Source organism: Crinia signifera, chromosome 19, assembly GCF_055691185.1.
Source record: "Crinia signifera chromosome 19, ASM5569118v1, whole genome shotgun sequence".
NCBI lineage: Eukaryota > Metazoa > Chordata > Amphibia > Anura > Myobatrachidae > Crinia > Crinia signifera.
The window spans coordinates 71,636,681-71,655,916 of record NC_139226.1 but is presented as its reverse complement, the minus strand read 5'-3'; positions in this window follow the sequence as shown (position 1 = coordinate 71,655,916).

Here is a 19,236-nt window from a genome sequence, read left to right as displayed (position 1 = left end):
ATTAAATAAGCGATTTGTATACTTTTCTGTACGAAAACATCTGGATGCGATATAAATGCAAATTAATCTTGCACTTTTGGTCCGCATGCGTTAACGCGCATAATATGCTATTTTAGTCCCTTAGCGCATCCTATTAAGTTGTCGATTTGACGGAAAAATGCAATATCGCCATTTTGTTGCCTAATTAACGCCAAAAAACGCAAATCTCATCCCATAGAATGTCACCCAATGTATGCTACTCTAGAGAAGCTTTCCCTTAGGGCAGTGGTTCCCAAACTGTGTGCCGTGGCACCCTGGGGTGCCTTGGGAGACTTGCAGGGGTGCCCTGGGTTAGTGGTCCAGGACCAATTCAAGTCCTTTATGTCCATTATAATAATCAAATTGTGGACAAACAGAAGTGAATCCTGTGAATTACCACATAACTGATTTTAAGGATGAGATATAAACACAATTTATTTAACTTAATATTTGTTACTGACTTTCTCAATGAGAAATCTTAAGCCTAGGGGTGCCGCAAAAACATTTCTGATGCTTTGGGGTGCCGTGATTCAAAAACTTTGGGAACCCCTGCCTTAGGGAGATGAAAATCAGCTGGGAGATTACTACCCTGGAAAATTATGTGGAGTCTAAACGAGTTCCCAGAGGTCTGAGGGTTTTAAAAAATCCCACTTTTGGTAGAGAGAATAAAGAGTTCATAGAAACATGGAACAGTATTTTAGATGAGTGTTCTTTTAATTTAATGCGTCTGATAGTTAAGGAGAGAAAGAGAGAGATTCTGGAGGTAGATGCCGAGATCAACAACATAGAGAAAAAGCTTAAACCAGTAAAAAAACTAAAAGAGTTCAAAGAATTAAAGAAAAATAGTGACATTAAAATTGCAAAGATAGTGTCACACGCAGCTACGGCGGTGCGCGGCGGGCATATTACTCACCCGTTAGTGCCCGCCGTCGGCTAGCGTATAGTGGTCTCCGGGTCAGCGGCAGCAGGCAGCGGCAGTCTGGTGGGCAGCAGGCAGCGTGGGACGCCGGCAGGTGTAGCAGTGTGTGCTGTAGTGGCGCCAGGAGGCCGAGGCCGGCGCCGCCATCTTGGTTAAGGGCAAATAGCAGATTGGCCCAGGTCTGAGGTTTCCGCCCATACCGACATTACAGCCAATGGCAGCCGCCCTCTAGGGATATAGGGGATCTTCCTAGGGCTGTTCAGTGTCAGTACAAAGAGTCTCCAGAGGCGTTCACAGCTCCCAGCTGACTCTGGCTCTCTGACTCACCTCTCCTGACTTTGGTGCCTTGCTTCCTGTGCTCTGTGGCTGGTCTAGGTTACTGCTTAACCCCATCGCTGCCAGTCCTGTCTGCAGTCTGGTCTCTGCCTGTATCCCTGAGCTTCCTGGTCTAGCTCTTCAAGTCTCCTGCTCCCAAGTGTTTCTTCATTTACCATTCATCTTCTTCCAGTCTTCAAGGATCGTTCATTTACCATCAAGTACATTCTCTTTCCGGATCCTCTTATTCTTCAAGACCCCAGCCTATCGTCCTCAGTGCTTTTGAACTGTCATTATTTAAATGAACTTTCTTCTTCCAAAGTGCTGGCTCAAGTATTATTTACCACTAACTGCCACTTAAAGAAAGTATTCAAGTGTGTATTGTTTTCCATTTATGAATTCTATTATTAAACCTGCACGATTTAATCCTTCCTCCTCTGGTCCGCCTCCGGTTGCTACACACCACACGACTTCATCCAGCCCTTCAGTTGTGACAGTTTGTACTGACCCGATGGAGTCGGGTGAAGAGCAGGCTTCCATGGCGGACATATTTCAAGGCATCGTGGCTCGTCTTGAACAAGTGGAGACTACCCAACGCCAAGTGGCTCAATTTCTTCAGGCCTTGTCCCCGCCCCAGGCGGCTCCCTCAGTTTCTGTGGCTACAGCAGAAAAAAGGAGGGATAGTTGCAGCGCTCTCAAATTTTAATGAGTGGATAGATCTCAATATAAAAATGAACACATTGACATACAGTACATATGAAAAATAAAAAATATATATATTTTTTTTTACATAAAATAATGAATATCTTTAAAAACAACAAGTGGACCGATTATTGTGTGGGGAATATATAACCTGCTCTGGTAGATAACCACTCGGATACGGGCACTGGAGTCCAAGTTTGAGTCCCAATTTGTAATCCCAAAGGTCGCTGGAGGTGTCCCTGGCCCAATGGGGCGGAGAATGTTGCTTGTGGGGATCCTCTCTAAGGTGCGGGTATAGTGCAGTTGGGAAATGGGTAAGGTACTCCAAATTAAAGCAAGCAAGCCGTGATCTGTTACCCCAATCCGGATTAGTACGGGGAGGCTTCCGTAATAAAGTGCTCTGTGCCTTGGAGGTAGAGTTGCTCCAAACGATTGAAGAGGTGGTTTTTAAAGTCCCAGAAGGATTCAGCAGATAAAAGTAAATGTACACAGGGGGTCCCACTTGGTCACCTTTTTGATGTGTTTCGCTGTCACAAGGGACAGCTTTATCAAGGTGACTTGTGTTGGCTCACTACCAGGTATATATACCATAGTCAATTGACCTCATGACATCACAATGTTACAGGTCATGGTAGAAAATTGTGCTAAAATAACATATTATCAGACAAAAAACTCGGAGACAGACTTTCATTAATTGGACCATACAGAAAATATAAAACAAATTAATTTTGACCATAAAAAACAAGACTAAACCAGAGAGAAGGACGCCACAATGACCCTTGACCCGGATGTTGATATATTTTGTATAGGTCATATATAGCTGTGCATTGGATACAGCAATATAGGTACTTTATAATGGACTCCCGTTTAAATATGAAGTTGGGGAGATTATATAGCAATTCACTGTGTGGTGATAACTAACCTTCTATGGGGAACAGTATTCACCTCTCGTTCCGGGCTTCCCGAGTCAGATCCTAGGTGGAAGTGTGTAGCCCAGATATTGTTCCCACGTTGTCATTGAGCCGGTGCAAGCTATCATTGCATCCGGCTCTTTGACACGCATTGGGGGAGTGTGTTGCGTACTTCCGGCTTGTTGGAACGCAAGCCGGAAGTATACGGGTTGGTATGGATCGCCCGTAGTGTAATGGATGTTAAGACCGCTATGTACATGCTTATCACAGATATTTGGGAGTCCCCTCCTGCTCGCTGGACCGCGAGTTCATGTGGGAGTACTTCCATTGTGTGGATCTTATTGCTAGTCTATATCAATTGCTTTCTTAAACATATATAACGTCACATCACTTTCGGTGTGTGCCTTACTTAACCATTCCCCGATAAATGGGTACAGATCTCAGGTTGGGATGTTCTGAGCTCAAAAGGTGGAATGGGTGTAATTAACCCATCAAAGATGGTATATATGAGTATGCATAAACAGTGAGCCTATAGCAAATAAAGGCTACAACAATAATAATAATAATAAAGAGAATAGATGTATATATATTTAAACGTATAGTAAACCATTATAATAGGTTGCTATAGGGAATAACAGAGGTTACAGGGTAAATATATCATCATAAATCGTCATGAAAAACAATAAATATGGGCGGACATTAGTCAGAATTAGTTCGATGCACTAAGATTTATCAATCAAATTCAGTAACATAATCTTCAAGACCTAATTATGGGATAGACGAATTATATATACATTCATGGGGGGACTAAATGTCCAGAGGATTGCATGTGGCAGTTTCATAATGGAGCTATAGCGAAGCTCTGCAGAAGATATTAATCTGAGTTCTCAAAACTATAGGACCGTGTTTAATTCAAGTGACTCATTTAGGCCTTTAGGGAAGAGGCAGTCAAGTTTGAAGATCTAATAGACCTCCTGGCGGCATAGTATCTTAAATCTATCCCTCCCCCCCCCCCGTTTAGTGACATCAATGTGTTCGAGGCCTACAACCGAGAGGTCTCTAGGATCGCCATTATGAGTCTCAGTGTGGTGTCGTGAGTCTTAGTAACATTTCTCCGGTGTTCCAGAAAACGAACCCAGAGTGGCCTAGTAGTCCTCCCCACATATTTGAGGCCACAACCGCAGGTGAGTAGATAAATAACATAGTTGGTGTCACAATTAATAAACCCCTTAATGGGTTTCGATATTCCATCAAAGGTAATCTCTAGTGTCCTGTTAAGGAGATGTCTACAAGTGATACAAGAGGTGCGTCCACATCTGAAACAGCCCTGTGTTTTTGGGGGGAGCCACGTGGTCTGGGAATATTTATTGTTTATACGCTGTTCCTCTCTTAGGGCACTTGGGGCTAATAGAGTTTTTAATGATTTATTTTTCTTAAAGATGAAAAATGGTTGTGGAGGAAGGAGGTCACAGAGGACAGGATCCTGCCTGAGAATGTTAAAGTTTTTTTGTACTATTTTCTTAATTTGGTTTGATTGGTTGTTATAAGTGGAGATAAAAGATAAGTTGTTACAAGAATTCTCTTTATTATCTCTAATCTTTTTAATCTTTTTGTCACCCTTGTCACACAACAAGTCCTCCCTGTTGGTAACTCGGGCCTGTTGTCTGGCTTCACTGACAAGTTTCTCCGGGTAGCCACGTTCCTGGAATGCATGTGCAATCTCTAGTGATTGTTCTTCAAAAGCTGTTAGATCAGAACAATTTCGTCTGATTCTCAGCATTTGACCTTTGGGTATATTTTTTACCCAGGTGGGATGATGGGCACTATTGCATCTCAGGTAAGAATTGGTGGTAACTTCTTTTCGATAAGTGCTAGTCTGAATACGGTTGTTTTTAATTGACAAACTGATATCCAAAAATTCAATCTGAGAGGGATGGTAGGTGTACGTAAATTTTAAATTGAAAGTATTAGAGTTAAGGTGAGAAACAAAATTCTGTGCAGAAAAATGACCCCCATTACAAATGATAAATAAATCATCGATGTAACGGCCATAGAGGACCAGGTTCGCATCCCAGCCACCCCCCCACACCAGGCGGTCCTCGACCTCACCCATGTAGAGGTTGGCATAGCTGGGCGCAAACCTGGTCCCCATGGCCGTCCCCATCTGTTGTAAGTAAAATGTGCTGGAAAAGGTAAAATAATTGTGTTGAAGTATAAATAAAATAGAACTGCGTAAGAAATCAATATGTTCCACACTGAGGTCTCCATCGCTTACCAATCGTTTATTGATGGCCTCTACCCCCATATCATGGGGGATGTTGGAATAGAGGTTCTGTACGTCCAATGTGAGGAAACCATAGTTTTCAGACCAATCGATTTTCTGAATCAGATTTAAAAAATGAGTTGTGTCCTTGATGTGAGACCTCAGTGTGGGCACACGTGGCTGTAAATAAGTGTCTACATAATGTGATAAATTAGAGGTTAAAGAATCCACTCCCGAAATAATAGGACGCCCCGGGGGTGAAGTGAGGGTTATGTGAATTTTGGGGAGGTGATAGAACACCGGGGGCGAAATGTAATAGAGTGCGATTTTTTAGACATGTGCGATTTTTGGTCAAAAACGGCCGAAATCGCACATTTTCCGAAAATCGCACATTTAATAGGTTGAAAATCGCGGTAAAAAATCGCACTTTTTACCGCGAAATCGCACTTTTAGAAGTGCGATTTTTAGTCACATTTCAATTCGCATCCAGATGTTTTCCCATTATAAAGTATACAACTCGCAAATGTAATAGGGTGCGATTTTTGGTCAATGTTACCAAAAATCGCAAAAAAAATAGACCAGGTTCTGACAGGCGAATTTGACAGAACCATGCACAGATCATTGAGATCTGTGCATGGTTCTGTTAATAAAAATGTGTAAAAGTGTTTTTATAAAAAAAAAAACGGCGTGGGGTCCCCCCTCCTAAGCATAACCAGCCCCGGGCTCATTGAGCCGGACCTGGTTCCAAAAATACGGGGGAACAAAAAGCATAGGGGTCCCCCGTATTTCTGAAACCAGCCCCGGACTCTTGGACCGGTCCTGGTTCCAAAAATACGGGGGACAAAAAATCTGGGGGTCCCCCGTATTTTGAAACCAGCACCGGGCTCCAACAGCCCGCGGTGTCATGCCACAGCCGGGGGACACTTTTTATACAAGGTCCCCCGGCCAAAACATGAGCACCGTGGCTGGTCAGCCTTGGACGGGGTACCTGGAGGAGTGGGGACCCCCCCAATAAAGGGGTCCCCCCCCCCCAGGCTTCACCCGTCCAGGGCTGAAGCCCGGGGCTGTCACCGGCGTCCGTGGCCAGTGGACGCCGGCCTGATAGGGTTAAATCCATCATACATATCATTACATTGCTTTTTACCGGCGAACTACAAGTGCCAGCAGACCTCCCCCGCATGCTGGGACTTGGAGAACCACAAGTCCCAGCATGCAGGGCATTAATGGGCCCGCTGGGACTTGTAGTCCACCTGTAAAAAGAATGTTTATAAAAAACACACACACAGAGAAGTACAAGTTTATTACACACACACACCTCACTTTTACACCAGCGTTACTTACCATTCCTGGATCCAGCGCTGGTCTGGCTGCTTTACAGCCGGCTCCCCCCGCACTGACAGGCAGCGGGGAGAACCGCTTTCTCCGTTGCCTGTCACCGGCTTTCTCCGTAGCTTCTGTAGCTCTGTCCCAGTGCTACAGAGGCTGAGAGCGTGATTGGCTGAGCTACAGTATGCGTCTCCATGGAGACGCATAGCTCAGTCCTGATTGGCTGAGCTATGCGTCTCCATGGAGACGCATACTGTAGCTCAGCCAATCACGCTCTCAGCCTCTGTAGCACTGGGACAGAGCTACAGAAGCTACGGAGAAAGCCGGTGACAGGCAACGGAGAAAGCGGTTCTCCCCGCTGCCTGTCAGTGCGGGGGGAGCCGGCTGTAAAGCAGCCAGACCAGCGCTGGATCCAGGAATGGTAAGTAACGCTGGTGTAAAAGTGAGGTGTGTGTGTGTAATAAACTTGTACTTCTCTGTGTGTGTGTTTTTTATAAACATTCTTTTTACAGGTGGACTACAAGTCCCAGCGGGCCCATTAATGCCCTGCATGCTGGGACTTGTGGTTCTCCAAGTCCCAGCATGCGGGGGAGGTCTGCTGGCACTTGTAGTTCGCCGGTAAAAAGCAATGTAATGATATGTATGATGGATTTAACCCTATCAGGCCGGCGTCCACTGGCCACGGACGCCGGTGACAGCCCCGGGCTTCAGCCCTGGACGGGTGAAGCCTGGGGGGGGGGGACCCCTTTATTGGGGGGGTCCCCACTCCTCCAGGTACCCCGTCCAAGGCTGACCAGCCACGGTGCTCATGTTTTGGCCGGGGGACCTTGTATAAAAAGTGTCCCCCGGCTGTGGCATGACACCGCGGCCTGTTGGAGCCCGGTGCTGGTTTCAAAATACGGGGGACCCCCAGATTTTTTGTCCCCCCGTATTTTTGGAACCAGGACCGGTCCAAGAGTCCGGGGCTGGTTTCAGAAATACGGGGGACCCCTATGCTTTTTGTTCCCCCGTATTTTTGGAACCAGGTCCGGCTCAATGAGCCCGGGGCTGGTTATGCTTAGGAGGGGGGACCCCACGCCGTTTTTTTTTTAACTTTTTTTTTTTTGCACAAAAGCGCATTTATAAAAATGCGCACATTTTCATGACTGAAAATGCGCACATTTTCATGACTAAAAATCGCGGCAAATCGCGGCAAATCGCATTTTTTTGCCGCTAATTCGCATCTCATTACATATGCGAATTCGCGGCAAAAAATGCGATTTTTAAAGGTGCGATTTGGTGCGATTTTTTTTTAGTCTAAAAAATCGCACCCTATTACATTTCGCCCCGGGATTGTGGGGTGCTCAACAAAAAGAAAGCGAAATTCGTCCTTAGAGATGATCCCGGCGGTTAGAGATTCAAAGGCTGATGTAGGATCTTTGGTCAATTTCTGGTAGGTTTTATCATCTTCTAATTGTTGGAGGGCTTCCTGTACATATTGGGTCCTGTCCTGAATTACAAGGCCGCCTCCTTTATCAGCCTCTCTCAGGACTATGGTAGTGTCCTGCATGAGGCTCCTAAGTACCTTTCTTTCATCTTTATTCAGATTGTCCCTCATTTTACTCTTATTTTTGTTTTTATTTGAGTCCAGGCAAAGTTCCTTAAACTCACTCAGGGTGGTTTTATAAAAACCTTCAATAAAGGTTCCCTTGCACTTAACAGGATAAAAATCTGATTTACAACGGGTGTGTGACCGATCAATATCAAAGATTTTTTTCTGGGTGAGTTCTTGATTATTCCCTTCAGTTAATAGCTCATTGAGCATGAGGATGGCTTCATCGTCCTGTGAATCCAGGAGGATAGCCGCACACTCCTCATTTATTGAGTGGGTTTGTTTTTTAGCAAAATATTTCTGCCGACAGAGAGACCTGGTGAAATTATTTAATTCCACAAACAGGTTAAAAATGTTTGCTGGAGTGGTTGGGGAGAAATGAAGGTCTTTACTTAAAAGGGCGAGTTCACTTTTCATAAGTTCTTTACTGGATAAATTAAAGATGGTTTTATTTTGGTTATACTTAGGGATGTTGTATACACTTAAGTCTCCTTAATTGCGTCTTCTTGCCCCCCTTCTCCCTCTACGCTTGAGAATCTGCGTCTCTTTGGTGTCCCTGCCGTGTAATCCCTATCTAATGGTTGGTATCTGTTCTGATGTACCCCTAAAAAATTATTATGAAGGGAGTCAGTTCTGTCTGACTGTCTATTTGAAGTATTTTTTGGTATTTCTCCCAGGTCTACAGTGGGTCTCTCTTCTGCCCGATGCCCATAATGAGCCTGTGACCTCCCCTCATCCTGGTATCTGCGTTCTGATGTGAATCTCTGGTATTTAGGTCTGTTTGAATACTCATTTCTATACCTATGGTTTCTAGGGGTGTGATTATCCGAGTCATAGACCCTCTGATTACGTATTCTTTCTGATTGTTTCATTGGTGCATCATTTTTATAGGGGGTCCTGTTCGGACAGTAGACATATTCCTGTTTTTTATTTGGTAGGATCTAATGTCCCCCGATTGAGAATCCTTTATGTCACGACCGAATTTTTTACATTTGTTGTCTATCAGGGTTTGTTCGAATTTATTAATTCTATCAGTGATGAGTGCATCCCTGTCTTTATACTCCCTTGTCTGGCTATAGGGTTCTAGTTTGGTCTTAAGGGCGTCAATTTTAGTTTCAATCAATTTAGTCTGTTGTACAAGGTAATCTATAACAAGCTCTAATAGAGCCAATGAACACTTATCTAGGGTTGAATCCCATTTATTTTGGAATTCCAGGTCCCCATTAAACACTGAGGGTTTTGATAATCGTAGCCCCCTAGGGATCATCTTTTTTTCCAGGTATTTCCTCAGATTGTTACCGTCCAGCCAATGTCTGGTCTCAATCTTGAGGAGATCTTCCAGGTCAAAAAAATCATCCTTGAGTTGGACTTCAGCTGTGTTGGTATTAGCTTCAATGGGTTCATCCCATTTAGAAAGGAAAGTCTGTCTCCGAGATAGTCGTTCATTAAAATTGAGGAAATAACTCATGACCGTGGCTCTATTGACTGATTACAAGGTAAAAGAAAGGGCAGCAAAAGCTGTTTAGAGCGCTGGTCGTGGTTGTTTGGCTCAGGGTGAGCTGCTGCAACAAGGGATTAGTCAGATCCCTGGTAAAAATTACAAAAGAAAAAAGGAGGTATAGTTGCAGCGCTCTCAAATTTTAATGAGTGGATAGATCTCAATATAAAAATTAACACATTGACATACAGTACATATGAAAAATAAAAAATAAAAACATTTTTTTTTACGTAAAATAATGAATATCTTTAAAAACAACAAGTGGACCGATTATTGTGTGGGGAATATATAACCTGCTCTGGTAGATAACCACTCGGATACGGGCACTGCAGTCCAAGTTTGAGTCCCAATTTGTAATCCCAAAGGTCGCTGGAGGTGTCCCTGGCCCAATGGGGCGGAGAATGTTGCTTGTGGGGATCCTCTCTAAGGTGCGGGTATAGTGCAGTTGGGAAATGGGTAAGGTACTCCAAATTAAAGCAAGCAAGCCGTGATCTGTTACCCCAATCCAGATTAGTACGGGGAGGCTTCCGTAATAAAGTGCTCTGTGCCTTGGAGGTAGAGTTGCTCCAAACGATTGAAGAGGTGGTTTTTAAAGTCCCAGAAGGATTCAGCAGGTAAAAGTAAACGTACACAGGGGGTCCCACTTGGTGGGACCCCCTGTGTATGTTTACTTTTACCTGCTGAATTTTTTTATTTTTTATTTTTCATATGTACTGTATGTCAATGTGTTCATTTTTATATTGAGATCTATCCACTCATTAAAATTTGAGGGCGCTGCAACTATTCCTCCTTTTTTCTTTTGTAATTTTTACCAGGGATCTGACTAATCCCTTGTTGCAGCAGCTCACCCTGAGCCAAACAACCACGACCAGCGCTCTAAACAGCTCTTGCTGCCCTTTCTTTTACTCTGTGGCTAAAGCACCAGAGATTCCAGTCCCTGTTCCTACACCAGGACCCGTACTTCCTCATCACATGCAATTACCAACCCCCAGCAAATATGATGGTTCGCCAAAGGGATGCCGTGGGTTCCTGAACCAATGCGATGTTCATTTCACCTTGCAGTCGTCTCACTTCCCAACCTCCAAGGCAAAGGTGGCATATATTGTGTCTCTCCTGGCAGGGCCAGCTCTGGACTGGGTGTCCCCTCTCTGGGAACGCTCTGACCCCCTGCTCAATGACTATGAAGCTTTCATTACCCTCTTTCAATCACATCTTTGACAAACCTGGCAGAGTGTCTTCCGCAGCCACTGAGATCTTGAGGATTCGCCAGGGTAGCCGATCAGTGGGATAATATGTTGTGCAGTTCCAGACCCTGGCCTCAGCATTAAAATGGGTAAAGAGGCTCTCGTCTCTGCCTTCTGGAATGGGCTGGCAGGTCGTATCAAGGACGAATTAGCTACTCGTGACTCTCCTGCTACTTTGGTCGAGCTCATCTCTTTGTGCAATAAAGTAGATCTACGGATGCAGGAGCGCCAACTAGAGAGAAATCGCTCCGATCGCCTCCGCCCTCGTTTCACCACCAATGCTGTTCCTGTTCCTAGACCAGGCCCTTCCACAACTACACCACCAGATGATCCCATGCAGATCAACCGCTCTCGGCTCTCCTTGGAAGAAAACTCCCGTAGACGACGAGAGAATCTTTGCATGTACTGCGGTTCTGCCGCCCATTTGCTGTCCTCCTGTCCATTGCGTCTGGGAAACGACCGCTCCTAACCTTCACGAGGGAGGCCCGGTTAGGAGTCCTGCTTTCATCTCCCTCCTCAACTGTCTCCACCATTCCCGTTACCCTTGTGTGCCCTCAGGGGAAAATCAAAATCCAGGCCCTATTGGATTACGGAGCGGCAGGAAACTTTCTTTCATCTTCTTTCGTCTTTCAACATTCCTTGGCAGTACAACCTTTGGTCCATCCCTTGGTTCTCACAGCAGTGGATGGGAGTCACATCTGTAGTGGTCAAATCACCCTTCAAACCAATGCAGTGACAGTGCTTGTGGGTGCTTTACATCAAGAGGCTCTAGAGTTTTTGGTCCTTCCTCAGTCGTCACACCAGATGGTCCTGGGCCTACCATGGCTCGCTAAACACAATCCTCATATTGATTGGACCAGTATGGAAATCAAAGCCTGGGGTACGAACTGTCTAACCACTTGCATGCCTCGTATCATTCCACTCCATCAAACTAATCCTCAAGAAGAAGGAGGTTCCAGTCTTCTGTCTTCACCAGCTTCACCCTTGTCTATACCCACACCATATCATTCTTTTTCTGACGTCTTCAGCAAGGGAGGTGCCGATACCCTGCCTCCTCATCGACCTTGGGATTGTCCGATAGAGTTGATGCCTGGGAAATTTCCACCTCGGGGTCACATCTACCCCTTGTCTCTACCTGAGACCAAGGCTATGTCTGACTACATCCGTGAGAACTTGAATAAAGGGTTCATTCGTCCATCAACTTCGCCAGCCGGAGCGGGGTTTTTCTTCGTAAAAAAAAAAAGATGGAACTCTCCGGCCATGTATCGACTATAGGGGCCTGAACGATATCACTATCAAGAACCGCTATCCATTACCCCTCATCACCGAACCCTACCAATTTCCGTCCCAGAAGTTTGGTTCAGAACCATACAGAAACTCACCCAACAATTTATCTGGCTCCGTTAATGACCTAGGATTAAAAGAGATATTCTCACTAGACCCGTCTCGCGAGGGGGATTTCAACTACCAGATATTTAAAACGACTACTACGCTGTACACCTAAATAGAATATTAGACTGGACGAGGAGTCGAAGCAAAAAATAGTGGGTTGAACTCGAAGGGGTTTGTGCACAACAATATCCAGAGATATTCCCTTGGCTTCCCACACTCCTCAAACCCCCTTCTTCACACCCCACCATTCCTCCAACCCTGGCCTCATGGAAATTTCTACATCAAAGACACTACATATCCTCCAAGTTTGGCCCACTGACCTCCTTTTTATACAACCCAGACTTCCAACCCGGTACAAGAATCCCTGACTTCTCCCAATGGGCCTTAGAGGGTATCTTCCGGGTAGATCAGTTGGTTACGTCTGTAGGGGTGCGATCATTCTCCGACATAAAAACTAAGTGGGAGATCCCTCATAGAGACTTTTGGAAATATCTCCAAGCAAGGCACTTCCTACAGACGAACTCTAGACTCCAACTGGCCTCCCGTGAACTGACACCATTTGAAAGATTATGTGTAGCCACGCGCGATCCTACTCACAAGATCTCAGTAATATATAAAATCCTTCAAAACCCAAACTCGGATATAACCTCGTCCTTCACCAAGGCCTGGGAGAGAGATTTAGGTCTGACTATCTCGGATAAAGAATGGGAATCCATCTTTAGGAAAGCTCACGCCAGTTCCATCTGTATCCAAATCAGGGAAACCCAGTATAAACTAATCATGAGATGGTATAGACATCCCTCTATACTACATATTATGAACCCCAATATCCCAGCAAACTGCTGGAGATGCAAAATTGCTACTGGGACACTACTACATATCTGGTGGGAATGCCCACTCATCACACCTTTCTGGTCAGAAGTTATAAGAATCTCACAGGGCATACTCCGCACCCCTCTCCCCCCGCCTTTTGGCTACTTGGTCTTTCCACCACCCCGATCTCCCTATACAAATCCTCATTGAGTAGACACTTAAGTAATGCCGCTAGAGCCGAAATTCCAGCATTATGGTAATCCACAACCCCTCCCACACGAAAGTGCTGGTTCACCAAAATCGATTATTACATGAACATGGAGGACACGATGCTATCCTCTGTTGATAAACAATCTGGTTTTATGACCACATGGCTTCCCTGGCTGGAATACAAGGAGAGTCAAGAATATAAAAACTCTATCTCCTAAACAGAATAGCTAACTACATTGCCAGATCACCTTAGCGTTAAACCGCTTTTACTAGCCCACCTTACCTTGGGAAAGGTAACCCCCCCCCCGCCTTAACCCCCACCCTTCCTTTCCTTCCCTCTATCTGTCTCCCCCCACTTGTTCTCTGACCCTCTCACCTTCATATGCTGGTAAGCATTGAAATTATTTATAGCACAACACCTTTGGCTCCTATGGACTCCTGTTCTATTCACAGTTTTTTATATTTTCGAGACTCCTTACTACAGTGATCACCTGATTATTAGAACTACAGAATTGTTCTTCTCGCTGCGTCGATAAATATTGATTACCTGAATAATTACTCTATATGGAGCCGCTCAAACTCACTATTTCTGTATTTTTATGTAATTTCAATTAAAAAAAGAATATACAAATATGCAGCTGCATATTTTCTATGGGGCCTCAAAATTTTATCCATCGTCCGTTGAAAGGTTGCTGGAGCCCCATGCAACCCAAAAGGTAACATCTTATACTGAAACAGCCCCTCTGGAACCGAAAAGGCTTTTTTTTCTTTTGCGCTATCAGTTAGGGGTATCTGCCAGTAACCTTTAGTCAGGTCCAATGTGGTGAGAAACCTGGCTGTTCCCAGCCTTTCTATAAGCTCATCCACACGGGGCATGGGGTATGCGTCAAATTTGGACACCTCATTTAATTTACGAAAATCATTACAAAAGCGTATGCTACCATCTGGCTTCGGGATGAGAACTATAGGACTGGACCACTCACTGTTGGATTCCTCTATGACTCCTAGTTCTAACATGTTTTTAACTTCTTTAGAGACAGCTTCTCTCTGAGCTTCAGGAATCCTATATTGCTTTAAATGAACCCTGACCCCTGGTTCAGTGACAATGTCATGTTTTATTATGGTCGTTTGGCCAGGCAGCTCTGAAAATATCTCCCTATTTCAGTTGAGAAATTCTTTAACCTGATTGTTCTGATCAGCTGACAATGTCTCTGACACCTTCACCGCGGGAAGCAACTGAGGTGAAGACACCAAAGAGCAAGGCTCCACTGACAGAGACAACCTATCTTTCCAGGGTTTGATTAAGTTAACATGGTAGATTTGTTCAGGTTTTCTCTTACCTGGTTGGTATACTTTATAATTGACCTCATTCACTTTTTCCAAAATCTCAAATGGTCCCTGCCATTTAGCTAGGAACTTGCTTTCCACAGTGGGCACCAACACAAGTATCCAGGGGCGCTGGAACGTTTTTAGGTTGGGGGGGGGGGCAAGATATAATCTCATTTTGGCGCCCCCTTAATTGCTATATGTTACCCCCGGGCACTATACACACTGGCAGCGGCATATACACGTGGGCATTATACACAGGGCAGCGGCATATATGCATGGGCATTATACACAGGGCAGCGGCATATATGCGTGGGCATTATACACAAGGCAGCGGCATTTACGCATGGGCATTATACACAGGGCAGCGGCATATACACGTGGGCATTATACACCGGGCAGCGGCATATACATGTGGCCAGAGACACCAGGACTGACATTAATCCAGGGGTTGTCATTTACCCGTAAAAAGTGGAAAAAGTGGCAGTGTCACCCCCAAACAGATTTATGTGATTATGTCTGATTATGATAATCAGACATAATTACATAAACCTGTTTGGGTGTGAATCCAGGGGTAAATGACAACCCCTGGATCTGTCAGTCACTGGGGAAGGGAGGGTGAGAGGAGCAGCATTTACCTTTAAGTTTTAGTTGTGGCAGCACAGCGTGATGGCTGCTGCTGCGGCTGTTGTAGGATGCTCCCGCAGCTCCCGCCCATGCACTGATCCACGCGACCAGTCTCCCTCCCTACGGCCCGCATCACGCCCGCCAATCACTGTGGACGCATCACATCCACAGCCACTGTGATTGGCGGGCGCTGGTTCTCAACATCTCCCCGCAGCAGTCATCCATGTGGGCGGACGGCTGCGAATAGGAATCGGATTCTTGCTGAGGCGCTAAAGCAGCTGTGCGGGCGGGCGGCTGCGATTAAACAGTAATATAGGCGGACGGGAGGGAGGCTGGATCAAGCTTAATCAGCCCACCGCCCGCCCGCCTATATTACTGATTAATCAGCCGCCCGCCCGCACAGCTGCTTTAGCGCCTCAGTAATTTTGGGGGGGGGGGGGGGGCAAGCTGCCCCCTCGCCCTCCCCCCCGTTCCGGCGCCACTGCAAGTATCCCCCGGAGCAAATTCCCATATCTTGGCACTCCGGTTATATACCCTCTGTTGAGCACTTTGGGCTTGTTCCATGTGCTCTCTGACAATAGTTACCACGGTTGCAATCCTATCCTGCATTTGTGATACATGTTCAACAACGCTTTTATAAGGGGTGGGTTGTCCTTCCCACGTCTCCTTGGCAATGTCCGAAAGCCCTCTGGGGTGTCTACCATACAACAAATAAAACAGAGAAAACCCAGTAGAGGACTGTGGAACTTCTCTGATGGCCATCAACAAGTAGGGCAACAAACAATCCCAGTTTTTCCCATCTTTGTCAACAACCTTTTTCAACATACTTTTTAACGTTTTATTAAATCTTTCCACCAACCCATCAGTTTGGGGATGGTAGATAGACGTCCTGAGGTGGGTGACCTTAAACAATTTGCACAATTCTTTCATGACCCTTGGTCAGTCAAAATTTCTTTTGGTATTCCCACTCTACTGAAAACCTGCACCAGTTCCCTAGCTATCGCTTTGGTTGTGATAGTGCGTAAAGGGACAGCCTCAGGCTATCGAGTGGCGTAGTCCATTATTACCAAAATATACTGATGGCCCCGAGCGGATTTTAACAAGGGCCCCACGAGATCCATGGCCATTCTGTCAAATGGGACCTCTATAATAGGCATGGGAACTAGTGGGCTCCTGAAATGAGGTCTAGGGGCATGATACTGGCATTCAGGACAGGAAGAACAATATTCAGACACTTCTTTATACACCCCTGGCCAAAAGAACCTTTGTAAAACTCTTTCAGTGGTCTTTTCTGCCCCTAAATGTCCTGCTGTAACATGACTATGGGCTAAATCTAGTACCGTTCTCCTATAAGGTTGGGGAACTACCAGCTGATCCACCACTTCCTCACCCTTTTTGACAACGTGGTACAAAAGCTCATTACAAATAGCCATGTGGGGATAAGAAATCCTGGCACCTGTACCACGGGTTCCCCATTAACAACCTTAACATTTTCTCTAGCCTTCAATAAAGTAGGTCCTTTAACTGTTCAGACATAAACAAATCCTTCTTTACCTCCATATTGGGTACTACTACCTCTCCGTTTCCAGCAAGAGGGTCCTCACTGGACTCTCCATCTGTCCCCTCCCCAGCCAAACTAGCAAAAGGTAAAGGGTCAGAAGGCTCAAATACACATACATATATATATATATATATATATATATATATATATATATATATATATATATATAGAGGGGGGAACGGGCGGCACACACTCGGACTTTGCTGAAAAGGATAACAGACACTGGGTGCTGTTAGCAACGTTTCGGGGTTTATTCCGTTGTCAAGCTAAGAACTTCTTAGCTTGACAACGGAATAAACCCCGAAACGTTGCTAACAGCACCCAGTGTCTGTTATCCTTTTCAGCAAAGTCCGAGTGTGTGCCGCCCGTTCCCCCCTCTGCCTATACCTTTTGAGCGTGCACCCCGGCCATCTACCGCACATTTATTGGAGTGCCATCCCCCCGCTCTCTCTCTCTCTATATATATATATATATACATACATACATGCATACATACTAAATGTAAAGCCTGTTTTTGTCCCTCTACCCTTTACTCTGTAGAAGACCTCACAGTCATTGTGCTCCTTCTGAATCCCAACCCACCCATGACTAAGCTGCTGCTGCTGTTGTCCTTTGACATGAGAAGCAAAAAAGAAACTCCACCAATAACAACTCATCAAAAACCGCTCAGTGTCTGTTCTCTGATGCAACGTGGCATGGGACTTAGTCAACTCTCAGGAATGCACAGTACACTTCTGCAATCATGGATGGCTTGGCTGCTGATGGTCTGCTCCATAAATCATTGTCATATTGCCAGTTAGGTGCAGCTGCAGCACTAACCCACTCCCATGCACAAAATTATTATTAAGACAAAATCAACCAACAATCATGTTGGCAAAAATACATGCCAACCACAGGGGGTGGCTAGCTAGAGGAGGGCCCAGGGGCACTGACCACTTGTGACTCCATTATAAGCCACACCTGTCCATACTCCATTTATGCCATACTTAATCTAGTTTAGAAATATCGGTACTCTTTAACTAGAAGGGCGCCCACGAATTTGGGGGGAGGGGTGGTTATTCAAGATGTGGACAAATATACCAATGAGATCTATGGGCAATTGAGTGCTGCCCATACTTATATGAAACTACCCAGAGACCCGACCAATAGATATAAGATTGAGTTGGATACTGTGCTTAATGAAATGCTCCGTTTAAATGTGATTGATGAAGCTACTGTGTCTTTTCTAAAAACTGAGTACCCACGAGTTCCCCTCCTGTACACATTGCCGAAGGTGCATAAAGACAGTGTAAACCCCCCTGGGAGGCCAATAATATCGGCCAGGGAGTCATTATACAGTAATGTCTCCCAATACCTGGATCACCATCTGCAACCTTGTGTACAGGCGGGGCGAACTTACCTAAAAGACACCACAGATCTATTGTTGTGTTTGCATGATCTGGGTGATTTGCCAGACAACGTTTGGCTGGTAATATTAGATATTACCAGCCTGTACACTAGTATACCGCATGATGGTGGTGTACGAGCGGTCGAGAAATTGTTAACCAACAATGAATTATACACAGGTCCTGATGTAAAGTATTTTCTCAAGTTACTCACACTGATATTGGAGCGAAACTACTTTTATTTTAATGGTGATTATTATGCTCAGCTCACGGGGGTAGCGATGGGTTCTCACGTCGCACCCACGTACGCCAATGCATACATGGCAGTTATGGAAGAGGACCTGTTCTTTAATAGAGACATCAGAGACAGGATCCTCTTCTATAAGAGATTCATCGATGACCTGCTCCTAATATGGAGAGGTACCTTTGATGAGTTTCATGATCTTATGCTGTCAATCAACGGACGCAACAGTCCGATTAAATTTACCTTTCAAATGAGCAGAGACAATGTCTCTTTTTTGGATGTGAATATACAGTTGGAAGGGAATAGGTTGGAAACCAAACTGTATAGCAAGCCGACAGATCGCAACACGTTGCTTAGAGCTGATAGTTTCCATCCACATTCCACCCTGGAAAGCCTCCCTTACTCACAGCTCTTGAGAGTTAAAAGAATTAATAGTAAGGAGAGTGAATGTGAGCTGCAAATGCAGTCCATGTTAGCTAAATTTAGAGCCAGAGGCTATAAAGAATCCACTCTCATCAATGCTAAAGAAAAAGTCGACAGATTGAGTAGACAGGACACCCTCAAACAGAAGTCCACTGAAAAAGATAGCATTGATGTAATTAACTGGGTACACAATTTTGATACGGCACATAAAGAAATCAAACGTGTCACTAATAATCTTTGGCCCATAGTACAAAATGACAAGGGTCTACAGTGCTTAAAAAGAACTAAGATCCGCTCCTGTTATAAAAGGGGTAAAAACATCAGAGACTGGGTAATTAAATCAGATGTCACAGAACATGTCCAAATAATGAAGGGTATCAGTACAAAAAGTGCTGGGTGTTATAAATGCACAGGCTGCACTACCTGTAGCCATATGATCGTTGGAAAATATTTCCATCACCCCCACAA